This window comes from Salmo trutta, chromosome 13 (genome assembly GCF_901001165.1).
Source record: "Salmo trutta chromosome 13, fSalTru1.1, whole genome shotgun sequence".
Taxonomy (NCBI): domain Eukaryota; kingdom Metazoa; phylum Chordata; class Actinopteri; order Salmoniformes; family Salmonidae; genus Salmo; species Salmo trutta.
The window spans coordinates 71660698-71669769 of NC_042969.1; the positions used below are offsets into that span (position 1 = coordinate 71660698).

Genomic DNA, 9072 nt, shown 5'->3' on the forward strand with positions numbered 1-9072 from the left:
TTCCCTGTCTTAGGTCAGTTAGGATCACCACTTTATTTTAAGAATGTGAAATGTCAGAATAATAGTGGAGAGAATTATTTATTTCAGCTTTTATTTCTTACATCACATTCCCAATGGGTCAGAAGTTTACATACACTCAATTAGAATTTCGTAGCATTGCCTTTAAATTGTTTAACTTGGGTCAAACGTTTCAGGTAGCCTTCCACAAGCTTCCCACAATAAGTTGGGTGAATTTTGGCCCATTCCTCCTGACAGAGCTGGAGCAACTGAGTCAGGTTTGTAGGCCTCCTTGCTCACAGACACTTTTTCAGTTCTGGCCACAAATGTTCTATAGGATTGAGGTCAGGGCTTTGTGATGGCCACTCCAATACATTGACTTTGTTGTCCTTAAGCCATTTTGCCACAACTTTGGAAGTATGCTTGGGGTCAGTGTCCATTTGGAAGACCCATTTGCGACCAAGCTTTAACTTCCTGACTGATGTCTTGAGATGTTGCTTCAATATATCCACACAATTTTCCGCCCTCATGATGCCATCTATTTTGTGAAGTGCACCAGTCCCTCCTGCAGAAAAGCAATCCCACATGATACTGCCACCCCCTTGCTTCACGGATGGGATGGTGTTCTTCGGCTTGCAAGCCTCCCCCTTTTTCCTCCAAACATAACGATGGTCATTATGGCCAAACAGGTCTATTTTTGTTTCATCAGACCAGAGGACATTTCTCCAAAAACTACGGTCTTTGTCCCCATGTGCAGTTGCAAACCATAGTCTGACTTTTTATGGCGGTTTTGGAGCAATGGCTTCTTCCTTGCTGAGCGGCCTTTCAGGTTATGTCCATATTGGACTCGTTTTACTGTGGATATAGATACTTTGTGGATATTGTGGATATAGATACCTGTTTCCTCCAGCATCTTCACAAGGTCCTTTGCTGTTGTTCTGGGATTGATTTGCACTTTTAGCACCAAAGTGCGTACATCTCTAAGAGACAGAACGCGTCTCCTCCTGAGCGGTATGACAGCTGCGTGGTCCCATGGTGTTTATACTTGCATTCTATAATTTGTACAGATGAACGTGGTACCTTCAGGCGTTTGGAAACTGCTCCCAAGGATGAACCAGACTTGTGGAGGTCTCCAATCTTGGCTGATGATGTCAAGCAAAGTTTGAAGGTAGGCCTTGAAATATATCCACAGGGACACCTCCAATTGACTCAAATTATGTGAATTAGCCTATCAGAAGCTTCTAAAGCCATGACATCATTTTCTGGAATTTTCGAAGCTGTTGAATGGCACAGTCAAATTTGGGTATGTAAACTTCTGACCCACTGGAATTGTGATACAGTGTAATAATCTGTCTGTAAACAATTGTTGGAAAAATTACTTGTGTCATGCACAAAGTAGATGTCCTAATCGACTTGCCAAAACTATAGTTTGTTAACAAGAAATTTGTGGAGTGGTTGAAAAACGAGTTTTAATGACTCCAAACTAAGTGTACGTAAACTTTCGACTTCAACTGTACAAGTCTAAGATCACAATGCGCAATGCTAAGCGTCGGCTGTGGTGGTGTAAAGCTCGACATCGAACTCTGGAGCAGTGGAAAAACGTTCTCTGGAGTGATGAATTACACTTCACCATCTGGCAGTTCGACGGACGAATCTGGGTTTGGCGGACCAGGAGAACGCTATTTGCCCCAAAGCATATTGCCAACTGTAAAGTTTGATGGAGAAGGAATTGTATTTGTATTTATTTAACCTTTATTTAACTAGGCAGGTCAGTTAAAACAAATTCTTATTTACAATGACGGCCTACCCTGACCAAACCTGGACAACGCTGGGCCAATTGTGCTCCGCCCTATGGGACTCACAGCCTTGAATCAAACCAGGGTCTGTAGTGAAGCCTCTGGATCTGAGATGCAGTGCCTTAGACCACTACGCCACTCGGCACTCGGGAATAATAGTCTGGGGCTTTTTTTCATGGTTTGGGCAAGGCCCCTTAGTTTCAGTGAAGGAAAATCTTAACACTATAGCACACAATGACATTCTAGACGATTCTGTGTGTCCAACTTTGTTGCAACAGTTTGGGGAAGGCCCTATCCTGTTTCAGCATGACAATGCCCCCATTCACAAAGCAAGGTCCATACAGAAATGGTTTGTCAAGATCGGTGTGGAAGAACTTGACTGGGCTACACAGAGCCCTGACCTCAACCCTATCAAACACCTTTGAGATGAATTGGAACGTCGACTGCGAGCCAGGCCTAATTGCCCAACATCAGTGCCCGACCTCACTAATGCTCTGGTGGCTGAATGGATGCAAGTCCCCGCAGCAATGTTCCAACATCTAATGGAAAGCCTTCCCAGAAGAGTGGGGGGGGGGGAACCAACTCCATATTAATGCACATGATTTTGGAATGAGATGTTCGAGCAGGTGTACACATAATTTTGGTCACAATTCACATAGATAATAGAAAACTGAAAATTATAAAAAGCCTGTAAATGTTTCACCGCGTGTATTTCATCCAAAATGTATACCTAACACTTGTGTTTGTTTAACGAGTAACCACGAAGAACATCTGTTCTGTATGGAACACAAGTAGTGCTCCTATCTTTTTTTACCCTGTGCTGAACACAAGTAGTGCTCCTATCTTTTTTTACCCTGTGCTGAACACAAGTAGTGATCCTATCTTTTTTTACCCTGTGCTGAACACAAGTAGTGATCCTATCTTTTTTTACCCTGTGCTGAACACAAGTAGTGATCCTATCTTTTTTTACCCTGTTCTGAACACAAGGAGTGCTCCTATCTTTTTTTACCCTGTGCTGAACACAAGTAGTGATCCTATCTTTTTTTACCCTGTGCTGAACACAAGTAGTGCTCCTATCTTTTTTTACCCTGTTCTGAACACAAGGAGTGCTCCTATCTTTTTTTACCCTGTGCTGAACACAAGTAGTGCTCCTATCTTTTTTTACCCTGTGCTGAACACAAGGAGTGTCATAATGACAGAGCAGAATGACATACCATAATTGCCAGTTCTTTCAGTTTCTGCAAGTTCATGGTGAGTATTTAAGTGTAGCTACTGTCTCAGTGAATGTAATGAATGGTTGGACTGATAACTGTGGGAACGTTTAGTCACCAATTCCTTTTCTATGGCATTGTGCTACAAAACCAGCGTAGATTATTCTCATTAAAACACACATCCAACACACAAACATAAACAGATTTCTTCTGTAGCCTTTTCTTCATTTTCCTTCCCTGAATATTGTGAGATAATAAGTACATCTTATAAGTCCATCTTTGGACCTGTAGTAGGACATTCTTCAAAAAGACACATCATTCATCAGAAAGTGATTTTGTTCACTTTACGTGCTTTCACTCCGTGTTGTTAAAGGCCACTGGGAGCCGTGGCCATAGAGAAATAGGCAAAGCGACAGAAACAACTCCTCCCTTTCTTCTAACCATTCTAATCAGTGGTGTAGGGGACATTATTTTATTCACCGGGCCTCATCCTCGGACTTTGTCATTTGTTTATTAACAAAGTCTATTAAAATGTATATTATCTGTCTCCATAAAGAAAGCATGATGAGTTTTTGCTGACAAAGATCAAGAAATGGTCATCAGATACGAATATAAATGCAAGTATTTAATAACATTGTATATTACAGTTCATGCCTTTTACAAGGCAAACTCATGTTACAAGGCATGACCGGTGATGCGTTACTACCCCCTGGTGTACAAGGAAAATATGACAGCCACACAGGGGTATGAACACACCTGTACATTGTACAACACATCCATTTACCGGTACCATAACTTCATTCAGAAGAAAAAAAACTGAACTTTACAGCCATTCAACAAAATGGTTGGTAGAAAAAAAATGTATGCGTATCAATGCTGAACTGAAATGTGTAATATATCTTCGCATTGACCACAATGGAAAATTGAAGGCTAGACAGCCCGTAAATGTTTAACCACGTGCATTTCAACAGAAATCTATACATAAACCTTGTATTTGTTTATTATACTATTAGTAAGTTCTGAAGAACATCTATCCTTAGGAGCACTACTTGGGTTGGGTCCCATCTTTTGTTTACCCTGTGCTGAACACAAGGTGTGTCATGACATACCATAACTGCAGTTCCTTCAGTTTCAGCAAGTTCATGGTGAGTATTTAAGTGTAGCTACCCTGACCTAGTGAATTAAATGAATGGCTGGACTGATAACTGTGGGAAAGTTCAGTCATCAATCCCTTTTCCATGACATTGTGCCACAAAACCAGTATAAATTCTTATCAATAAAACACAAAAATAAACAGATTTCACTACAGCCCTTTCTTCATGTGTCGTTAAAAGCCACTGGGACCATGGCCATAGAGGAATAGGCGAAGCGAGAGCGATGACTCCTCCCTTCCTTCCATCCGTCCAAAAATAAAATCTAAAGCAGTCAGTCTATTAACTGACTCCATAAAGATAAATAGCAATGTGCAAGCAAGTATAAGTTATTGCTGACTAAGATCAATAAATGGTCATTAGAAACTGATATAAATGCAAATATTTAATAACAATGTAAAAGGAATGAATTCCAATATACAAGGCAAAATCATATGTTTACAAGCCATCCTTGGTGATAACAAGGCATTAACATAGGCATGATGTAAGTTATTGCTGACTAAGATCAATAAATGGTCATTTAAACTAATATAAACGCAAATATTTCATAACAATGTAAAAGGAATGAATTCCAATATACAAGGCAAAATCATAAGTTACAAGCTATCCTTGGTGATAACAAGGCATTAGTCTAGGCATGATGTTTGTGGGAGAGTGAGACGCCTGCTCCCACCTCCTCCCGCCTGCGTTTGCCTTCACGAACATTGGTTCCCATCATTAGAGAGGAGTGTCCAATATCTTGTCAGTATATTCCAAAATCTTTGCCGTGGCTAGAATCAGTCTCTCAGGACAGGTCGGATAGCCTCTCAATCACCTCCCACAGCTTCCTGGCCAAAGCATCGTCCCGCGCCTTGGCACCGACATCCTGTAGTACACAGGAAGAGAAGTAGCGTCCACTCAGCGGCTCGATACGCTCTTGAAGGGCACAGTGCAGGGTGGTCTGAGCTCCCCTCTCAGTATCCATGAAGAAGAGCTTGGTGATGGGCTCCAGAAAGAGCCTCTGCCATTGTTTCAGATTGCGACCAAACTCAGTGTGAATGACTGCTAAAGGACACGTGAGAAATGGTGGTTTATTATGGGATAGGATGGAATAGAATAAAATGCATTTCTGCAATGTTTTGCAGACACTGTACTGCTGTATAAAAACACACTTGACAAATACTAACCATCAAACAGCCTGTATACAGCTAACAGAAAAGCTAAAATGTAAAACAAAGTAAGATGAATCCCTTCTAGGTTCTCCAAGCCGGAGATACTAACCTGGGTGGAGGCTGTAGGTGGAGGGCTACTGACCTGGGTGGAGGCTGTAGGTGGAGAGCTACTGACCTGGGTGGAGGCTGTAGGTGGAGGGCTACTGACCTGGGTGGAGGCTGTAGGTGGAGAGCTACTGACCTGGGTGGAGGCTGTAGGTGGAGAGCTACTGACCTGGGTGGAGGCTGTAGGTGGAGGGCTTCTGACCTGGGTGGAGGCTGTAGGTGGAGGGCTACTGACCTGGGTGGAGGCTGTAGGTGGAGGGCTACTGACCTGGCTGGGGGCTGTAGGTGGAGGGCTAATGACCTGGGTGGAGGCTGTAGGTAGAGGGCTACTGACCTGGGTGGAGGCTGTAGGTGGATGGCTACTGACCTGGGTGGAGGCTGTAGGTGGAGGGCTACTGACCTGGGTGGAGGATGTAGGTGGAGGGCTACTGACCTGGGAGGAGGCTGTAGGTGGAGGCTACTGACCTGGGTGGAGGCTGTAGGTGGAGGGCTACTGACCTGGGCGGAGGCTGTAGGTGGAGGGCTACTGACCTGGGCGGAGGCTGTAGGTGGAGGGCTACTGACCTGGGTGGAGGCTGTAGGTGGAGGGCTACTGACCTGGGTGGAGGTTGTAGGTGGAGGGCTACTGACCTGGGTGGAGGCTGTAGGTAGAGAGCTACTGACCTGGGTGGAGACTGTAGGTGGTGACGCTTGTCCCATCCAGGCGGTAGGCCAGCTCCCGGTTGAAGACCACGTTGCACAGCTTGCTGTGGCAGTAGGCCCTGAAGTTAAGCCAGGTGGACTGGCCTGGCACCACATCCTTGTGGTTACCCAGGAGGGCAAAGTCCACAGAGCCTAGCCGGTGTAGGTGAGCCGACACGTTGACACTGCTTCAGCCGGTCCAGCAGCAAGCAGGTCAACAGGAAGTGACCTAGGTGGTTGACCCCGATTGCCATGCCAAACCCATCCTCAGTGTGGCCAGGCCCCAGCATTCCTAAAACAAATCAAATCTTATTGGTCACATACGCCGAATACAAGAGGTGTAGAGTTTACCGTGAAAAACTTACGAACCCATTACCAACAATGCAGAGCTAAAAAGACAAATATTTGCTAAAAAAAAAAGGAAATAGTAACAAAAGAACAATATCAAGACTATTTACAATGAGTACCAGTACTGAGTCAATGTGCAGAGGTATAAGGGAGTTGAGGTAATACAGTATGTACATGTAGGAAGGGGTAAAAGTGACTAGGCAAACAAGGTGACAGACAGTAAAATCAGACGGAGTTAGGCAACACATAATGTTCAAGTATTTATGTATTTGTCTTCAAATGAATATTCTTTTATCCATGATTCATTAGGGTTAATTTAATAGAGAAAGTATGTTTTATGTATTGGGAATTAATGTTTACATTCCCTCTCTGCCACACCTGCATTGTTGATGAGCAGGCCCAATCTGGGTTGAGTCTTTAGGAAGGTTTCAGCAAAGGAGCGAACAGACTTCAGACTCCCCAGATCCAGCTGCATGAACACCACCTCATTTCCCTGGCTCTCCTGTAGAACAGAGGAATCAAACAGTGAATTTCAAACACCATACATTTTCAGACAGGTTAAACAAATCTCTGTTCAGTATGTATTGAGATGCCGACTCCACAATCTTATATTTACATTATTTATTTTATCTATAAGGCTCCTCTAACCCTTCTGATATCAGAGACAGCAGCCTCTGCTTTCTGTTTGCTGCGGCAGGCAGGGATTACCCTGGCACCTCTCTTGGCCAAATCCAAAGCAGTAGTCTTTCCAATACCAGCGTTGCTCCCAAGGAAACAACAAAACACATTTGAATGTAAAGGTCTTCAGCAGGAACGCACTTGAAACGTGAGCACACTAAAACAGTCCCCATCACATAGCAAGGCAACAAAATTTGCCTAACTAACCTTACAAAAGCAGTCTTCCCTTTCAGTGTCACACAGCAGCATCTTGACCTGCTGAACAAGTTGTAATAAAGTATCAATTACAACGCAATACATTTTTTTTTAAACTACATTATTACAGCACCGAGCGTTGTTTCTAAATTTGGTAAGGTAATGTCGTTTTCAAGCTATGAAAGTTCAGCAGACTAACTTGCTGCAGCATATGCCGTTTTTGTTTTATTACGCCAAGCGTTTACGGTTTTAATTTATACTTGCTGTACGGAAGTATTCCACCAATTGTCGTATTTGTAATCTGCATGAAAAATCGGCTCCATATTGAGGGTATACATTCTAATCTAAACCATTTGTGGGCAGTGTAATAGTTTATTTCCTCTTTAGGCGTGCTACTTCATTCAAATGAATAACTCTGAATAATTAAATATTCCCAATCACAAACGATTCAGGCATCATTACATATTTTGCTAGCCTATGTTTTTTTGCAGAGGTGTAAAGTAACTAATTCCAACTACTCTCTATACTGTAATTGAGTCGTTTTTCCGAGTACTTGTAGTTTGAGTATTTTTCAGTCAGCCATTTTACAGAAACTTTAGTCAAATGTAATTAAAGTAACAGTACTTCTACTCGAGTAGGATATTTCAGTACTTTATTATAAATCATAAAATAAATGTACTTAGTTACTACTGTACATTCATTCCCTCGCTTCCTTTTTCAATTTAATGCATGGAAAAGACCATGTGTAACAACGTTCAGGTAATCTTAGCTAATTATCAAGGACAATGTTTATATTTTAAAAGTAACTCAATTACTTTTACTCTGAGTACTTTTTAAATGAGCTGCTTTTTACTTGAGTAGTTGTTTTCCACCAGTAATTTTACTTTAACTTAAGTAGGATATTTTAGTACTCTTCACCCGTTTTTTAAAATTCCAATCCATATGATCAAGGCAACAAACAGCATCAGCTCCTCTGCTATATCCACATGATGTATAAATGCTCTTCCCGAGGCTCAATTGCTACGCATGTGGAGAGCTGGATGAGGAATGAGAATGCATGATCTGAAATATGAATGGATGCACTGTTAAGTGCTGGCACAGTTATTATACAACCACCAATGAATACACAACAGCTTCATTGAGGAACATGTACTTTTCAGTCTTGAATTGCCCAGTAAGCCTATGCTTCTTCATTCTGTTTGCCACTTTATGATTGAATTGATTCCAACATCCACAGTTTTGGGTGGGTCTTTTCATTATGTTCCAGATATGATATCTACTAGGGCAGAGTGGAACACTTCAAGTCACGTGGGGTAGGCCTAAGATCTTAGAAGTTAATGCACAAGATCAATCCTAGATACGAATCACAATACTTTTTGAATATCTGACACTGTTGGTTGATATAAAGGGTAAGTCAACTCAAATGTCAAAAATCATTTTGCACACAAAGGAGAACTTGAGTCACAGCGGGAGGTTTTCACTAGTCCACACAGACTCTCACTGACTTCCCATAGCTTCTTGGCCACCGTGACGTCTCTGGCCTTAGAGGTTCCTGACTGCACAGTCGTGGACAAAAGTTTTGAGAATGACACAAATATTAATTTCCACAAAGTTTGCTGCTTCAATGTCTTTAGATGTTTTTGTCAGATGGTACTATGGAATACTGAAGTATAATTACAAGCATTTCATGAGTGTCAAAGACTTTTATTGACAATTACATGAAGTTGATGCAGAGAGTCAATATTTGCAGTGTTGACCC

At 42.2% G+C, this 9072-nt stretch overlaps 1 pseudogene; it reads right to left on the reverse strand.

The window, feature by feature from the left end:
* Nucleotides 1-3616: 3616 nt before the first annotated feature.
* On the reverse strand, nt 3617-8149 carry LOC115206467 (dehydrogenase/reductase SDR family member 13-like; annotated as a pseudogene).
* Between the last annotated feature and the right edge of the window lie 923 nt (nt 8150-9072).